This window comes from Sapajus apella, unplaced genomic scaffold (genome assembly GCF_009761245.1).
Source record: "Sapajus apella isolate SASKATOON/1434 unplaced genomic scaffold, GSC_monkey_1.0 scaffold4, whole genome shotgun sequence".
Lineage (NCBI taxonomy): Eukaryota > Metazoa > Chordata > Mammalia > Primates > Cebidae > Sapajus > Sapajus apella.
This window is the reverse complement of record NW_022436944.1, coordinates 50,927,305-50,946,718: the sequence shown is the minus strand read 5'-3', so window position 1 is coordinate 50,946,718 and position 19,414 is coordinate 50,927,305. Positions and strand designations below refer to the sequence as shown.

The 19,414-nt window shown below is 39.9% G+C and overlaps 1 long non-coding RNA gene across 1 annotated transcript; it reads left to right on the top strand.

Annotated features, from left to right (window-relative positions):
• The first annotated feature begins 1,118 nt into the window (after positions 1–1,118).
• Positions 1,119–16,629, top strand: LOC116543099. Its single transcript, XR_004265472.1, has 2 exons — positions 1,119–1,427; positions 13,776–16,629. It is a non-coding gene; the product is annotated as an uncharacterized LOC116543099 (long non-coding RNA).
• The last annotated feature ends 2,785 nt before the right edge of the window (positions 16,630–19,414 follow it).

Below are 19,414 nucleotides of genomic sequence, written 5' to 3'. Positions count from 1 at the left end.
AGCAGAGGGAGTGTGTTTGTGCCTCTTGGTCTATAATAATCATGGCTGATGTCACAGTTAGAAAATAGGCCCATTTCAGAAAATTGTTTTAATTTATTAATTAAATAAGAAATAATAATCATTAGTTTATTTTAAACTTTAAAAATTAAATATGAATTTTTAATATGGATCCCTTTTACTGATTTAGGGCAAAGAGACCTTCTTTCACTAGGAATTTTTTTCCTCTAAATCAATTCACCACCTCTTGTATCATCTCTGGCTTCTGAAATCTTGCTCCTGTTTTAACAGTTGGCTCAGGATTTCCTGTCTACCGTTTCTTCCATCACTGATAGACTTCCCCTTAAAATCGGCAGTGACCGCACATACTCTGATAAATTAACTGCTGAGGATTGCTGTGTTAGAGGTATGGGGTGGAATCTAGCGAAGTGTAGCAAATCATTTTTATCTCCTACTCCCTATTAAGCAGTAGCTGTTATTCCATTATCTGTGTTTTGAATCTGTTTGATCCTCAAAGTCTAAAAGTAGCTTCTGTGCAGGTCTATGGTGCTATGGCTGTCCCTTGCTGCTATAAATTCCTCTGGTTGAGCCACATCCGCTTGCCACATCCTGAAAATACACTCAATTATATTTTCCCATGCACACCTATATATGGTGGCCTGTAGTGACATTAATTTTTTTTTTTTTTTCTTTTTTGAGTTGGAGTTTCACTCTTGTCACCCAGGCTGGAGTGCAGTGTCGTGATCTCGGCTCACTGAAACCTCAGCCTCTCGGGTTCAGGCGATTCTCCTGCCTCAGCCTCCTGAGGTGCCACAATGCCTGGCTATTTTTTTGTATTTTTGGTAGACAGAGTTTTACCACGTTGGCCAGGCTGGTCTCGAACTCCTGACCTCAGGTGATCTACCTGCCTTGGCCTCCCAAAGTGCTGGGATTACAGGCGTGAGCCACCGCACCCGGCCAACATTACTTCTATATACAATTATTTTTCCCTTCCTCACAAACTCGCCAGTTCTGAATTAACAGCAAGTACAACATTGCCGTTTCTCCCACACCATGCTGACCTTGTTGTTTCTTATTTAGCTAATGATGTGTTACAGTTGGCATTTCACTGGGAGGTTTACAAGAGTCAGTCTCTCTAGCGCTACAATTAGATTCAACGAGAGAGAAGAGTGCTGTGATGGGAAGACTTTCATTCTCAGACATTATTTCTATCTGGGCATTTTGAAAAGATAAAGGGCTTGTTGTCATTATGCCTCCATCTGACAACTTGGTCAATGTATCCTTCATGAAGCTCAGCTTGAATAGGGAAAAACAAGGGAATTGCGAGGGTACATTTCTTCTTCTGATGGCAGGACTCTAATCGTTCTGCCTTGTTGTCTTTAGGCAAGGAAGGGAGAAGACAGGAAGAGGAAGAAGAGAGAACGTAAAAGGTAGGCAAAGGGAATGGCTGGTATGTGCTCGTACCTGAGGCAGGAACAGGTTGGGGTCAGTACAATGCAATCAGGTTTCTTATGTCTCCTTCCTTCTGTTCTTGCTACTGACTTTGCTTTCTCCTAATTCTGGCTTGCTTGTGATTCCTCATGGCTTCTAAAGGTATTTCATGGCCTTCTTTGATGTACACGGTCATCATCCTCATTTCCTGTTTCAAGTATCCTCATTTCCTTTGTTCTGACTGGCATAACTTGTTTTTTTACCTGTGGCCACTCCAGAGGTCATGGAGAGGCTATGGCTTGGCTGCTCTCGCCTTAGATTTGCACCCCTGACTGAGACCTGAATCGCCAGGCTGCGTGACATAAAACATATCCTCCTGGGGCTACATGTTCTGCGGGGGCTGTGGGTAGAACATTCTGGGGTAAGGTAGGTGGCAGCCAATCTTACCTTAGGTTCTCCAACACGGCAAACACACACTATTCATGCTTGTAATTAATTTTGTAGCCTACGTGAACATAAGGCAAAAGAGCCCACAGAGTGATCTAGCACATGGCAGTTGTAGGATGCCGGTTGCTGATACATTTGGTTCAAAACGAAAGCCTTCTGTGTTAAATCCACGGCAGGAAACAACAGCTACAAACAAAAAATTGTCAACAGTGATTTTACCCATGAAAACATAGATAAACAATCATTTATGCGCTCAAAGAACGAATAAAAGATCAAAGTTGGAATAACAGAACACAGAACCTTTTGTTCCCCTTTTTCTGCTTGAGCAAAAATCACCCAAGGACTAGAAAGTTCACTATTCTATTGCTTCTTATATGTGAATGCAAACATCCATAGGCCAGAAGTCAGGTGAGGTTTTTCCTGCCCCTTGAGATCTATGTAAATTTACCTTTATGGGCCAAAGAGCTTTACCTCCAAGATTTCTGTGACTTTCTAGAACGGCAATGGCAGTAGATGAGTGATTGTGTCCTGCTGGCTTTCTGTACCACTTGGGTTCAGCTACCTCGAGTGTGCCTTTGTTCTGTAATTTGTCCACTCTGATAGGACACTGCTGCTTTGGGGAGGGGTTCCCCCTCTCCCACAGCCCTATCTCTTACCTGTCTCTTCCAGATTTCTCTAGATGGCTCGAGATCTTCCATTTCTATTTCTCCTATTTTGCAGAGCAACTCAACTCTCCCTCCACATTTCTCCCTGGTTTTAACGCCTTAACCCTCAAAACAACAACAAAAACCAAAAAAACTAAACAGAACTGAGGGACTTCCATTAGATCTCTATGCTTCTAAGGAGGCAGTAGGCATTATATAATAACTTGCACTTAGATAGCAAACAAGCTATATAGTACTTTATAAAAACCCCACCAAAATGTGAGATTAGAACCGTTATCTCACCTTTGTCAGTGAGAAAACTTGAGTCCTGAAGTTAAGTGAAGAACTTGGGATCACTACACAACTAGTGTGGCAGCTTAAGTGCCAGTGTGAAAGTTATGCTAGGTTCTGGTAGATTCAAGGAATGCCATAGGTTTTGTATACTTGTATTTCAACAAGACTTTGTATCAATCTGTCAACACATCTTTGATGGAACTAATGGATCTATGTTCCTGGACAATTGGGTGGGTCTGTTTCTGGCTGAATGGCCATCACCAGAGAGTGCTTATTAGTGAATCGCTATCAAATGAGAAAAAGTTAGAATGGATTTTTGGCACTTAGTGGCATCCAAATACTCAAGACCTTTCCTGACAGTGTCCTGAATTCATGTGGGGCAGGAAGTGCAGGTGGAATCCTTCTATTACAGATGCTAAAGCATCTCTTTGGCCACATCCTTCTTCTTACTGCCCTGGTACAGCCAGGAATCAATCATGAGAGCTGAGCTCAGCAAAGAAGAGCTTTCTCTGGGCTCTGCAAATCTTAAATAGAGTGACAAACAGATGATAATTAGAGTGTATTTGTTCCAGAGACAGCCTCCTAGGCTAGACTGTCATGTACCTGATTTTGGTTCTAACTGGTTCTCTTGTTCCCAGGCATGGTTCTTTGGCTTTCTTTTGATTTCCTAGAATGTGTTTTTGTGAACTGTAACCAAAGGACCTAAACGAGAACAGATTTCTCTAGTGGCACGTCAAATTCTGGCCATGGCTCTTTATCTTGTTTGCCATTTTTAAAAAATATCTGAGATTAAAATGCAGATTATATTAGGGACTGGAATGATGACAACAAATGGGAATGATGGATTAAAAATAGGCAAAATATGACTGATAAAGATGACGGCAGATTGGCATTTTAGATGCTGAAATCTATCTGCACACGCTGAGTTAGGTAAGTGGTAGAAGCTTACATTACAGAACTAATAGCAACACTCCCATTTAAGGTCTACATTGGAAAGAATCCCAAAATTGGGACATTGAGGCTGAAGGTGACTCAGCTAACGCCTGGTGGTAGCAGAATTCAAACACAAGTTCTGGGTTTTTCCCTGAGGTTACAGGTAGTAGCCAAAGCTACAAGCACAGAGGATTTAGCCAGAGCCAGAACCAGCAAGGGCAGTTCTGGGGTCCAAAGGCTGTGGTGAACTCAGGTATGAGCCAGGGGGCATTTTAATCCAGGGACGGAGGCAAAGCAACCTGCAGGGGAAAGTTAAAATCAAGGTGGTGCTTTATGTATTGCTAAATACAATGTAGCAAATGTGTCAGTTCTCCCCGAAACCATCTGTAGGCTTAATGGAAATCTTATCAAAGTCCTAGTATGATTTTTTTTTAATTTTTAAAATTATGGTAAGATACGCGTAACATAAAATTTACCATCCTGTTTTATATATACACTGAAATGGTACTAAATACATCATAATACACAACCATTCCCATTATCCATCCCCATAGGTCCTTTCATTTTGTAGAACTGAAACTTTATATCTGTTAAAAACAACTTTCCATTCTCACTGTTCCCCAGTCCCTGGCAACCATCATTCTACTCTCTGTTTCTATGAATTTGGCAACTCTAAGAACCTGCTATAAATGGAAGCATATAGTATCTGTAATTTTGTGATTGGCTTACTTCACTTAGCCTGTCATTTTAACGGCTCATCCATGTTGTAGCATAAGTCAGAATTTCCTTCCTTTTTAAGGTTGAATAATACTCCATTGCATGTATGTACCACATTTTGCTTATTCATTATTGGTTGGTGAACACTGGATTGCTTCCACATTTAGCTGCATGAACACGGATGTACAAATATATTTTGGAGACTCTGCCTCAAATTCTTTTGAATAAATACTCAGAAGCGGAATTGCTGGGTCATATGGTAATATTATGTTTTTGTTTTTGTTTTTTGAGGAGCTGCTGTGATGTTTTCCAGAGGGGCTGTACCATTTTATAGCCCCACCACCAATGCGTAAGGATTCCCATTTCTCCACTTATTATTTTCTGTGTTTTTTTTTTTTTTTTTTTTTTTTTTTTTGGTAGTAGCCATCCTAATGGATGTGAGGTGAGATTATTATAGTTTTGATTTACATTTCCCTAATGATTAGTCATGATGAGCATCTTTTATATACTTATTGGTCATTTGTATAATCTTCTTTGGAGAAATAGCCACTGATGTCCTTTTCCCATTTTAAAAATTAAGAGTTTTTGTTGTAGTGGCTGATTTGGGGAGTTCTCTGTATGTTTTGAATATTAATCCCTTATCACATATATGATTTACAAGTACTTTTTTCTCCTTCTGCGAGTTGCCTTTTTTAACCTTGTTGATAGTGTCTTTCAATGCACAATTAAAAAATAAGTTTTATGAACTCCAATTTGTTTATTTCTTCTTTCATTGCCTGTCTCTTAGGTGTCATATCCAAGAAGTCATTGCTGAATCCAATGTCTTACAGCTTCATTCTATGCTTTCTTCTAAAAGTTTTATAGATTGAGGTCTTGCATAAGGTATTGATTCCTTTTGAATTAATTTTTGTATATGTTGTTAGGAAAGGGTGGAACTTCCATGTGGATATCCAGCCCAGCATAGTTAAAAAAAAAAACAGCAAAAAGACTTTATTTTCCACTTTCTAATTCTCCTAGAACCATTCTCATTAACATCCATTTTTATTTTATTTTATTGTTATACTTTAAATTCTGAGATACATGTGCAGAATGTGCAGGTTTGTTACATAGGTATACATATGACATGATGGTTTGCTGCGCCCATCAACCCATCATCTACATTAGGTATTTCTCCTAATGCTATTCCTTCCCTACTCCCCATCCTCCACCAGGTCCTGGTGTGTGATGTTCTTCTCCCTGTGTCCATGTGTTACTGTTCAACTCCCACTTATGAGTGAGAACACCAGCATAGTTTTTAATAGACATAGGCAAGTTTATTTTAAAGTTCACATGGAAATGCACAGCACCTAGAATAGCTAAAATATTTTTAAAAGAATAACTAATTGGAGAAAATTGCCTGATGTTAATTCTTACTATATAGCTTTAGTAATCAAGACAATGTAGTGTTTGTAGAGGAACAGACATGTAGATCAATGGAACAGAACAGAGAACACAGACACAGGCCCATATAGACATGTCTGATTTTTGGATTATTCTCACATTGCTAATAAAGACATACCCAAGACTGGGTAATTTATAAGGAAAAAGAGGGTTAATGAACTCACAGTTTCACATAACTAGGGAGGCCTCACAATCATGGCAGAAGGCAAAGGAGGAGCAAAGGCATGTCTTCCATGGTGGCAGGCAAGAGAGCATATGCAGGGGAACTGCCCTTTATAAAACCATCAGATCTCATGAGATTTATTCACTATCATGAGAACAGTGTGGGAAAAACCTGTCCCCATGATTCATCTACCTCCTACTGGGTCCCTCTCGACATGTGGGGATTATGGAAGCTACAATTCAAGATCAGATTTGGGTGGTGACACAACCATATCACTGACGAAGGTGGAAAAACAATTCAGTGGGTGAAAATGGTCTTTTCAACAAATGGTCTTGGAGCAATTGGACATTCATAGGCAAACAATAGGAGTAAGGAACCTCAATCTAAACCTCATACCTTACACAAAAATTAACTCAAAGTAGACCATAGGTTTACATGTAACATGTAAAACTATAAAACTTCTAGAAAAAAATGAAGGAGAAACTCTGGAAAACCTAAGGCTAGAAAAGCATTCTTAGACTTGATACCCAAAACATGATTCATTAAAGAAAAAAGTGATAAATAGATTTTCATAAAAACTATAAACTTTTAATCTGCAAAGGCTCTATTAGGAGGAGAAAAAGCAAGCTACAGACTTGTTTATCAACAAGAAAAACAGAAACGATTTGCAAACCATATAGTTTACAAAAGACATACCTAGAACGTATTATACAAAGAACTCTTAAAACTCAACTGTAAAAATTGAACAAAGAATCCAATTAGAAAATGGGCAAAATATATGAACAGATATTTCACTAAAGAGAATATACAGATGGCAAATAAGTATGTGAAAAAGATGTTCAGCATTGTTACCTATCCAGGAAATGCGATGCAAATTAAATTCACAATGAGATATAACTATACATCTATTAGGGAAAGGTATAGAGAAACTCATGTATTACTGTGATAATGTAAAATAGTATAGCCACTGTAGAAAATAATTTGGCAGCTTCTTATAAAACTAACATAAACCTAACATATAACCCAGAAGTTACACTCTTGGATGTTTATCCCTGACAAATGCAAAGTTATATTCATCCAGAAATTGACATTAATGTTCATAGCAGCTTTATTTGATATAGCTCAAAACTAGAAACAACCCAAACATGTGTCAGTGGGTAATTGGTTCAACAAATTGTGGTACATCTATACCACGGAATATTACTGGGCAATGAAAAGGAGCAAAGTACCAATACATGCAACAGCTTGCATAGATCGCAAGTGAATTATGCAGAGTTGAAAATGATAATCTCAAAGGTTACACTATGGATTCCCCTTACATAACATTTATATAATGACAACAATGATAGAGCTGGAGAACAGGTTCATGGTTGCCATAGAACTGCTTTGTATCCCGAGTGTGGTGGTGAGCACACAAATCTACACATGTGATAATATTGCATAGAACTAAATACACACACATATACACACAAAGAATACATGTAAAACTGCTGAAATCTAAGGAAGTTTGGTGAATTAAATCAATGTCAATGTCCTGGTTGTGATATTGTACTAAAGTTATATAAGAAGTTATCACTGGGGAAAACTGGGTCGGGGTGCACAGAATATCTCTTTATTATTTCTTACCAATACGTGTGTGTCTACAATTATTCAAAATAAAAAAAATTTAAAAATCAGTGAGTAACCTTTGTGATTCACCAGAAGCTGGTGCAAAGTTGAATGTCACCTATTCCCCAGGGTAGACCAAGACCAGTTCTATCTGCCTCTACGGCCCATGCTCCCCCAGGTGAAGCTGCCACCAGCTAACCTCTACCTTCTCCATCCTGAGGCCTGGACATCGTAGTATCTGGCACATGATCGTCACTAAAAGCTCTGCAAATGAATGAGATCTTCTTCTGATGTCCCCTTTCTACAGAAGTCTCTCCAATAGCTGGGTTTACTTTGTTACAATTCTTTTTCACTGCTACAGTTTTTCACTGTTATCCTAACATTTTTACATGAGTAAGTGACAAAACCCGATCACAAAGGGGGAGTGATATGGTTTGGCCATGTCCTCACCTAGATCTCATCTTGAATTATAGTTCCCATAATCCCCGTGTGTCACGGGAGGGACCCAGTGGGATGTAATTTAATCATGGGGGTGCTTACCCTCAGGCTGTTCTCGTGATAGTGAGTGAAATCTGATGGTTTTACAAGTGGCTTTTCCCCTTTTGCTTAGCACTCCTCCTTCCTGCCACCATGTGAAGAAGGATGTATTCGCTTCCCCTTCTGTCATGATCATAAGTTTCCTGAGGACTCCTCAGCCCTGCAGAACTGTGAGTCAATTACATCTCTTTCCTTTATAAATTACCCAGTCTCGGGCAGTTTTTTATAGCATTGTGAGAAAGAACTAATACAGGGAGAAAAGGCAATGCAACTTGCCAGTGAATGAACAGCTGAATTCTCAACTTTTAGCCAATTGTCTAAGACCCCAGACTCAAAGTTGACAGATAGATGCAGACAAGAACAATGGTGAAGAATGCAATTACCATAAAAATGGATTGATCTTGTCCCAGAACAGAACACTGAACATCTCTTTAGTGGAAAAGAACAATATCTTGTTTTAGTTTATTTACTTTCCAAAACAGAATGAAGACTTCTGAGGTCAGGATGATATAAATGTAATTCTATGAGTCATTATGATAAAACAAATCTTGGCAATTGTTTTGCTGAAAAGTTCAAGAATTTCTTTTTTTCATTTATTACTCAGAATAGAAGTTAATCATAAAAATAGCTATTTGAGAATAGCACAACTCTAAAACAAGAATTCTTCAGAGTCCTTCCAAGATCTGAGTAGTTCCTAGCTAGTGGGCCAGATTTTTATTTTTATTTTAAACTAGGCATCCAATAAATTTTTTTAAAACTAGGCATCCAATAAACTAGGCGTCCAATAAATAACAATACATTTCTTTTGTCATAGCTTTCCTTCTTTACATCTTGTAAGAGCACTGAGTTTGACTGAGTTTGGATGTGTTCCTATTCAGCATTTAATAGGGTTCACTCATAGGCTAATCTAATTCCTATAACTACAGAGCTATCTAACCAAGACCAAAGAAGAAGAAATGATGAAGAAAAAAGGAAGGCAAAGATGGACTCACACTGTACATTACATCTGAGGTTAGAGATGAGCACCACTTCCATAATAGCATGGATGCTGCCTCTAGCCAGCATCTTCGGGAAGTTCTAGGGACACAAAAGATCTCCGGAAAGATTATGCCAAGCCATGAGTTACTTCCTAAATGATCCACCCTATCTTATGGGGTTGGGTTAAGTATTAAATAAAGTACAGTCCTTGGTATAGAGAAGCACTTGCTAAATGTTAACTCTTGTTAACTGTTGTTATTATTATTATTTCGATGATTAAAATTTAAGAGTGACCAAAGCATCATTGCCTCATTGCCTCCCTTTTATTCTTGTTATAGGATGTCAGAGCTGAAATGAGACCTCACAATAGTGGAGTTTTACCCCTTGAGCTTCTCTCTTGATATGTGGAGAAACGAGCATGGATTTCATAATCCCAAACCAGGGGCCAATAAAACATTATGACTCCTCCTTGCAGAGTCCTATCTACTCAGTAGCTCTTGGATACAGTATTATAACGCCTTGTGTCCTTAGTATATTCTGCCATAGTGAAGTGGCGAATGGGATATCCTGACCCTTTGGCATCTCTGAAAATTATTTCCTTATAAAGCTAGTATGATGGCTGTGTGACTTATAACAACATGCCTTGTTTGCTTCATGTCGAACTCTATGTCAACATTTCTGACTCTCCAATCTGCAGCTGATTGTGCTGACTTTGGCCCGGTCGCCATAGAAATTGCTCTAAACAATTTATACCCAGTCAGAGCAGATGCTATGATTTCATCATTTTGGACCACTATCAGTTCTGCACAGAACCCAGTGCAGCCGCTCTCCCTTGCCAGATTTATCTCCATCTCGCAGTGTCAAATTGGAGTGGCAGACACAGCTTTATTGATATTGCCTTCTGGAAATTTCCCACTAACCAATATGTTTGATTCTTGGAAACATGATTTGGTTTATCCCAACAAAAATCCTATAACATCAAATGTGAGCAGAGGGCTTAAGATTAGGCTTTAAATTGCTCATTTCTGGTTCACTTGGCCGCTGCTAAATGAATAATTCTGGATAATTATGAAAATCCGTATCTTTTTCTGACACACTCAGTTGGTAGTCACACCTACCACATTCCCTGGTCTGTCTTTCCAACACCAGTACCTCAGTGACTACCCCTATTTATTCCCCCAAACTATATCTCAAGCTCAGATTTCAAGCTGAACCCAAATCAGAATACGAACTATCATTGAAAGAAGAAGAAAGAAGAAGAAATTAAATTTCAGATAAATATGAAGATGCCAATTTCTCTTGGTCTGACAAATGCACATCAAAATGAGATGTGATGTAAAAGAATTTGTTGGCTTGATTAAAATTTGTAGAAGGGCCAAGATTAAACCCCCATGCTATTAACCCTTTCCCTAAACAATTTTCTGAGCTTTGCTTTTTGTCTGAAGTAAAGATTTATTCATTTATCTATCTATTTATTTTCTACTTTATCATTGGCAGGGTCTTGTTCTGTCACCCAGACTGGAGTACAATGGCTTGATCATAGATAGCTTGCTGTAACCTCGAATTCTTGGGTTCAAGTGATCCTTCTATCTCAGCCTACTGATGTAGCTGGGACTGCAGCTGTGCACCACCACTCCCAGATAATATTCCTTATTTATTTTAGCTTTTGTAGAGCCAGGGGTCTTGCTTTGTTGTCCAGGCTGGTATTGAACTCCTGGGCTCAAGCAATCCTCCCACCTCAGCCTCCCAAAGTACGGGGAGTACAGGTGTGAGCCATCATGGCTGGCCCATAGTGTGGAGTTTTAAAAATTTATCTCTAGCACATATGGTTAGGCCTCTGGAAAGCCATTAGCTAAGGCAATTCAAATTCCAGCCCCCAGTAGCCTGTTGTAAATCAGAGCATTTGGATATTGGGTAGATAAGACTTGACAAGGCAAACAATGAAAACCTCCAATTATCTTGTTCCTTAGTTGCTGTGGGAGGTTTTAAGCCATGAATTGTGCTAGAAGCAATGGAAATACATCCATTTCCTGTTTGTGGACCATGGCCACTGGATAAGCATTGTACTAAAGGGCCAGACAGGAGAGATTTGTGGTATGGTCCTCTATTTTAAGAGCAGGACCAACTAATGAAGGTGAAACTTTGCTTTAACTTCTAATTTGGAAGTTTCATGAAACAGAGATAGCATTGCATGGAACAATTAGAGAATGAGGTGCTTGAAGTGGATCTTTTTCTTTTTTTTTCTTTTTTCTTTTTTTTTTGAGACAGTCTCACTCTGTTGCCCAGGCTGAATTGCAGTGACATGATCACAGCTCACTACAACCTTGACCTCCCTGGAATCAAGCCATCCTCCCATTTTAGCTTCCCAAGTAGTTGGGAGTACAGGGGATGTGCCACTGTGCCCAGCTGAACTGGATCTTCAGTATGTTTATGTAACTTTCAGGGAGCACAGGTAAGGTGTTACAGAAAGGTTGTCTAGCACAAGCAGAGAGGCAGCACTTGTTTAGGAAATAGCAGAAACAAAATCTTAATAAATGTGGATGCTTTTGTTGAGGAGAACTAAAAAATAAAGTTATCCAGCTGAGTCTTGATTAGAGATAGAAAGAAAGCGATCAAAAAGCCAGGAAGGGAAATCTGGAATTGAGGCCAAAGGCCGGTGGCCAACATTCTATCTCAGTGAATGTTTATTGAACAGTTTCTATGCGGTCTCAGGATTCTGAGGAAACAGAGATGAATTGGATATGGCCCTGCCCTGAAGGAGTTTGCGGGTTATAGCTGATGATAAATGTGGAAGTGGACTCTTAGGAAGATGAGTTGGACAAGGGTATATAGAAGAGATGGAAAGTTAAGAAACCCTCAACGCAAAAATTGAGGCAGAATCCGACTGAAGGCAAGGTGTGTCTAGGAGCTCATTTTAGGGACATTGGTTTGTTTGGCTTTTCCCCCCAGTGTTTTCAGCTTTGGAGCTTCAATTGAACTTTTGAGACAAGAAGGTAAGTTAAGGTTTCTAGACTTGCAAGAAAAATTTCTTTTAGTGTAAGTACATCCTCTGCAGCATTTGTTGTTGATGTGAAATTTAATTTGACTGGGCATATTGTATTTTGCAATGCATTTGCTTAGTCTAGTCGTTGTTCTTAAATGTCATTCATTTTCTGCAATTGATGTACTTGATCGTGGTCTGCATTTATTTACAGAGGAAAGAAAAGAAGGAAAGTGTCCTCTTCAAATTTTATTATTTTGGTGTCAAAGATTGTCACCAAAGATAGAAAGTTGATGGTCACTTTCTATCTCCCAAATCCGGCAAAACCCACTTACCTCCCCAACTGCTTCCAAAAGCATAAACAAAATAAAATAACACCATCAAAGATTCCAGAAGATTGGGAAAGATGTGGAAGGTAGAGATTAAAGTATAGCTGTAAGGGCCCTTTGACATCAATTTTATTCTCTCAGTGGGCTTAAAGTGTTTCTTTTCTGCTTCCTTTACTGCAAAGATATTTGACTCAAACTCTATTTTGTTATAGGCTCTTGAAAACTGGGGCTATAGTTTCTAGCCTTGTAATTTGTGTAATAAAATGTCAGTCTTAAAACCACTGGGAATCTGGGACATTTGTAAGGATTGGGCTGTTGTTAAAATACATGAGTGCTGAAAGGTCTCGCTTAACCCAGGAAAACACGAATCATGATAAAAGATCACATGGAAGATGCAGGCATGGGCAGACACTCTTGGTGGCAAGCAACAGAAATCCCTTAAAGTTCCAGTGAAAAGCAGTTTATTTCAGGGGACTCTAATGGTATTTTAAAGAAGGTGTAACTCCTGGAACTGGAAAGCTTTGAGATAGTTTCTCTCTGTCTCTCTCTCTCTCTCTCTCTCTCTCTCTCTCTCTCTCTCCTATATCCCTAGAGTTCCCCCCCATCTCTAGAGTTTTCTAGAGATAATTTTTTTTGGCCTTCTCTCAAGTTGTGTTGTGTATTGTGCAAGAATGGGAATAGGCAAGAGCAAGTGGAGATGGCCTTTAACAGGCTCCCAGTTACGGCCTTAATTTACACTGGTTATCTATGCTGGCCAACACTCCCGCATCATTATCTGTGAGAGAGTGGATAAGAAAAAATGACATTCTATTTTATGCACCCTCTTCTCCTTGAGATCTTACATCTTCACTTAAAATCAATCAGGTGGGCAGGTGAAGGGACTGGAAAAAAAAATGCCTTTTAATAGCTTTTCAGATCAAGAGTCCATCCTCTTCCTTAAAGGCTGGCTCACACTTCTATGACGTCTGGTGATGTTTTCAGTTCCACCTTGTGTGTTTTAAGAATTACACTGTTAAAATTAAAAATGCCTTAAGGAAGGGTAGCAGGGTATCTAGAGGTGGCACAAATAGGAGATGAATGCTCTTCAAAGTCCACCTGATTTATTCTGTCAGTCAATTGCAATATAGCTGTCTTCCAATACTAGCCTTAGGTCTCAGTCTACACAAGTCTAAGATTAAGTGGTCTCTGTAAAGAGCCCCCCCAGGAAAAATGCTCCCCACTTGGCAACGCAGGGTGGTTATGTGCTTGACTCTACCATGCCCTCCTTCTCTTTCCAGGGGCCTTTGGATAGGCTGATGCTATGGAGTTGGAATCTTAAGCTGGAGGATGAGCCAATCAAAGTCATAAAGGGAAGCCATATGTCACACACTTGGAAGTCCATGTATAAACATCAAGTTGAGAGTGGCAGAGGCAATTTCAAGACCAAGATCTCGGCACTAAGGTTAGAGTGGCAAAAATCAAGACTTGAGTGAGTGGAAAACACATGGGGAAGTGGCGGGGATGGTTCCTGAAGAGGTGGGGTGGGAGAGGCCTCAGAGTGTCAGTGCTGTGTGAACACTCTCTAGGCGAGCTGTGCTCAGCTGCGGTGTCCTGGCCATGAGGGCCTCTGACTCCTGGCAGCAAACTGGACGGCAGTTGAGGCTGCTGAGCATGCCCTCAGAGTAGCAAAGACATTTATAGGATCCTCTGTGCAGGATACAATTACTGTCCTTTACACTGCCCCGCAACAGTTGGTTTGTAAGAAAACATTTCCCAAAATTTTAAGCCCTGGGTATGCACAGATACCTAGAGCTCTGACGTAAAACCGTATGACTCTTCTACAGGAAGACAAGAAATTGGCCGATGATGCCATGGTGGTGGTCATTGGAGGCACCTGTGGTCAAAGGGCATGTGCAAACCCCTGCTTTGACCTTTATTCCTCAGCAGAGCAGAAGACACTTCTGCTCACAAAGCTGTGTGTGTCCTGCTTCAACATCACAGCCACAATTTAAGGGAACAAAAACGGTCTAATTATGTCTGAGTCTTGAGATGGGACTCTGGGAACTATGAGTGTTTATTAAAATGTTGACTACTAATTTCTTGAGTAGGGTGGGGCAGGAGTGGTGACTGACTCAAGCATAGGACAAGTGAGTGACTGGGACCAACAATTGATTTTTTGAGACTAGCTCTACTCAAAAAAAAGGATAGCAAAGCAAGAAGGCAGGTCAAATCAGAAACACTATGGAAATTCCAAGGGTGACAGCAGGGATATCACACACATACGACACATGAAGAGGGCCTGGGGAAGGACTAGGTTAGGAAACAGATCAGTGGCAAAGTCAGTAGAGACAAGGAAGGAAGAGAGTCGTATGATGGTATGGGGAGGCAGAGAGATGTGCTATCAATTGCCAGAATAATCTGAAATGCAATTTATTAATTCAGTACCTCATTCAGTTATTCAAGAAGTGTTCATTCATTCATTCAAAAATATTTAAGTTCCTAAAGTGTTCTCAGTTCTGAGTCCAAATCTTGGGATGCAATACCACCAGGACCCAGACACCAACATGGTGCGGTAGGTCTATGACTTGAAAGAGCATTTTGAGAACATAGAGGGAAGAGAAGCCGTCCTATTGGCAGAGAAAGCTGAGTTGAGTTTCAAGGGCAAGTAGCAGTTAAGTGGAGGACGCGTGCCTGAGGCAATGGCCGGTTGGCAAGCATGCCGACAGTACATTGGGGGAGCCATATGGCATCAGACTCGTTGGGGCATACGGTGTTAGGTGGGGTGATGGCGAGCAGTGAAGATTCCAGTAAAAGCAAGGGCTGTAACTTGAGGGGCCTCCTAAGTCATGGTACAGACTTTGGACTTTATTCTAAAAGCCATGGAGAGCTACTAGAAGGGCTTTTAGCAAGAGAAACTCAATTTGAGCTGTGCTGGGAAGGATCACTCAGGCTACAGGCTGCATGATTTAGGGCTGAGACTGGGAGGAGCCGGCCTGGAAGGTGGCTGTTGAAAAACGGATAGATAGGAGAGAGATTTGGTTGTCAAAATGATGGGGCTTGGTTATTGGCCAGAGACTTGGGGAAGACAGAGGAAGCAAAAACAAGTTGTACGTTTCTGGATCGGATAACTGAGGGTGGATGGTGTAGTTATTTGTCTGTTTGTGGAACTAAGAGGAGAATTGGGCTTTGGAGGGAGGACAGCGAATTCAGTTTTGGATATGTCTGGGATTGGGGGTGGCAGGGGGAAGCCCTGCTTTTGCACTAACCCAGTGCCTGTCTGGGTGAGTGGGTGAGGCTGTTTATAGCACCAGGCACAGGCTCATCATCAGTTAACAGCCATGGTTTATTTTTCTCCCGGGTATAGAAGAGGATCTGTACTGTGGATGTAAGGAATTTGAGCTGGAATATGCCAGAGGAGTATACCTTGGTTAGAATCGAGATGTGTGATAACAAGATTTAGCTTCTGAATGCAGAGAAAAACAAACAAAAATCAAAATATCTCAGTGTTAAAAAAAAATCGTAGAATTTCACTTGCACCAATGGTTTTGTTTTACGAACTCCTTGACATGCGTCTGTAGCAAAGCAATTGCTTTGTTGCTGCGTCGAGGGGGAGCTTCCTGCAGGGCACACCTAGCAAATGGTGCTTCTCAAAAGATATGCCATCTCCCTGGGCTCTGATTTTCTTCTCCTGGGGTCAATATTTCACTCTTGTCAGGATATTGCCTGATGCCTGCCTGTCTCAAGCCCCAGAAGAGAGCCATCTGTTGAGCTGTGGAATGTTTTCAGCCACAAGTCATACATCATTATTCTAGCCAGGTCATGCTGTTGCTTGTAGAATTTTTTATAGATGGAGGTTCAGCTTATGTTCTGAATTAGAGGTTCTCATCTGCCTGTGGCAAATTGCAGCACAGGCTACTGGAAATTCCCTCTGGTGATTGGAAATATTTGGGATATTATTTATTTAGATATTCTACTACTCCTTTTAAGCAACTCTTTCTCCATTCAATCTTCGAAAGCAGAAGAGAGAGAGAGAGTGTGTATGTGTGTGTGTGTGTGTGTGTGTGTGTGTGTGTATTTGTTTGTTTGTTTTGGGTAATCTCACACCAAAAGCATTTTCCATTTTCTTATTAGGAACTTTCTCTTTGTCCAAAAGAAGGAAAAAACAAAAAACACTTGTGAAGAACACACTTTTAATTTTTTTTTTAAATGACCTGTGTATGCTTAAAGGTTGTATTATGGCATGACATATTTGTGATTTTTAATTTTTTAAGAGGGAACAGTTTTAAATTCAGCCTAGTGTTAGCGATGTCGCTAAGAAATAGTTCCATTTAATAGCTTTGAGTTAAATAAATGCTCCAGCTTCAAGGAAAAACCATCTGAAGGTAAATGGGGGTGGTTATAGGGAGAAACATGTTACAGAGGCAGTTATGCGCATTCATGCTACAGGTGCTGGGCCATTGCCATCTTTATTTCTCGCTCTAGAGTTAAGTCAACTAGCCACTGATGAAAGTCCTTTAAAGGTGCTTCATCATCCTCTGGATAAAGCCCAACCTTCTGAAGATGGCGCATGGAGTTTTCATGATTTGGACCTGATGAGGTTTCTAGCTTATTTTCTTGCCATCCTTACCCATCTCTAATACCTGGTACCATGTCATTCTTCCCAATATTTGTCCTCAGCTTTTCAAATAAAGCATATGGTTGTCAAAGAAAGAATATAACGAGATAAAAAATACGCTATTCTCTGTATGTCAATTACAAACTCCTTGAAATAAGTGAACAAATCTGACGTAAAACCAATTGCTTTCTCTTGAGGTTGGAAAACATGCCTAAATAAATGACCTTGCTGCTTTTTCCAAGGTCAAATGGTAGTTTGGCGATGAAGCATACCTCTATTTTATTATCGGTAAAATAGGGATATTACAATTTACTAAATATGGCTGTTGAGAAAATAAAATGACATCATTCTTCTAAAGGACCAGTGATGGTATCTGCTGCGTAGTTGGTACTAAATACTAACCACTGTATTGATCTAAAGGACTAGCTCGGCCCCTTCCAATGGGTGATGCTTCTAGAAACAAGGATGAGCCCGCATGCCCTGACTTCCTCGTTGTGCTTCTGAATGATTCCTCTGTGTGTGTGTTTATGTGCTCATGCCCATGCCCTCGCTGCATAGCACAGCCTGTACATCGCACGGAGATTGTTTTCCAAAAGCCTGTTCCATTGTAATCTACATTTCCATCAACCTTCTATTGACTTTGCCACACAGTTCAGATCATCACTTAGGTGTTACTGACACCTTTGAGCACATCTGCTCAAAACTGTGCTTGGAGGGTTGCACATTTTGAGGGTGTGTGCATAATGATATAAGGTTCTAAATAATAAATTAAAAGATAGTTTAGAGCCCTCATTACAGCCATCTGCGTTAACTTCCCATTACAAATTAAAATATCCATTTTGACACAAGTTTAATTTTTCCGAAACACCTGTTCTAAAAGGCAATGACTTTTTACATAATGGAAATGGCAACACTTTGAAAATATTACACTTTACTGGAAAGTTAGGTATGTTCCAGAATAAATGTTTTCCATGGTGGGCGGGGTGGGTGGTTCTCATATGTAATGAGGATGATCAATCACCCAACAAAAACTCCGTATAATGTATACAGAACTCACCCACAGATTTCCTTTTCTTTCTCTGTCCTTAGTACTTTGAAAAATCAGCAATAAGTTCCTTTGGTTTCCTTCTCATATTTTACAAAAATCATTGTAGAAGCAGAGGTGTGATCATTTAGCAACTATTGACTTCTGAAAAAAAACAACAAAGCTTCCATCTTAAATCATCCACAAAAATTGAAGCAATCTCCATTACAACCTTGTAGATTAGGCAGCTTATGTGTACAATCCATTTTCTTTCACATTGGCTATCCATTGCATAAATATTTCTGCTTGTGTGGTTGTGCAATATACTGGTATTTCCCTAATTTTTCTATTAATCCAAATGGCATCAAGCATTGAATGATGTAGGTATTTTTGGAGACTGACTTCAGTACAGACTAAAATAAGAGAATTCTGGTTTACAAGTGCTGTGCTATTTTCTAGGGATTATTTACTAAAACTGGATAGCAAAACAGAAAGGCAGTGTTTCCTTAAAATAAGACAATTTGCAAGGCCTGTCACAAGAAGTGAAAAGATTTCTCTTCCTTCTTGGTTTCCTTTTAACTATCTCCATAAAACAAAGGAATTGCCAGAAACCTTTGGGTGCTTCCTCTGTCTTCATGAAAAGGACTACTTAATTGAAGTTACCGACCTTCTTTCCTTTACCATTCAAAGATCACCTCTACCCGCTGGGAGAGATGTCAGGGGAAAGATTTCTGCCTTCCAGGAGCCTTAGAGAATTATAATCATCTGTCTCCATGTATAATATACTCTCCTTTGAGTACATTAAAAAGCCATAACATGGAAAACATATAGTGCATGTTCTTCACTACTTTTCAAATATAGGTTCTTTGAAGGCATGGTGGGTAAGTTCAGGGGTGGATGCAGGAGAGCTGGATTTAAATAAATTTCTGAGCAATTCTAAGATTCTGTGATGTTGTCACTTGTATGATCTAAGGTACTGCTCTGAACATCACTTCTGTGGGCTGACTGCCAACTACATTCTTATGTTTATTTCTGCACTGCTCCTCACTCAGGCAGTTTCTCATCCTTGTATGCCTTTCTCCTCAAAAGTGGAAAGGCCTGGAGGGGAGAGGGAGCTTGGCATTTTGGGAGGAACACAAGTAATTGTTTTTGATCTGGATTTCACCTTGTTGAGTAGGGAGGTGTAGGTAAGAAGAGGCTGGAAATCGTGGAGAGTCATGTCAACTTTGCAACTGAATTTGAACTTGATCCTAAGGACAAGGAGGTACCAATGAGCATTTTACAGACTAGCCATATGG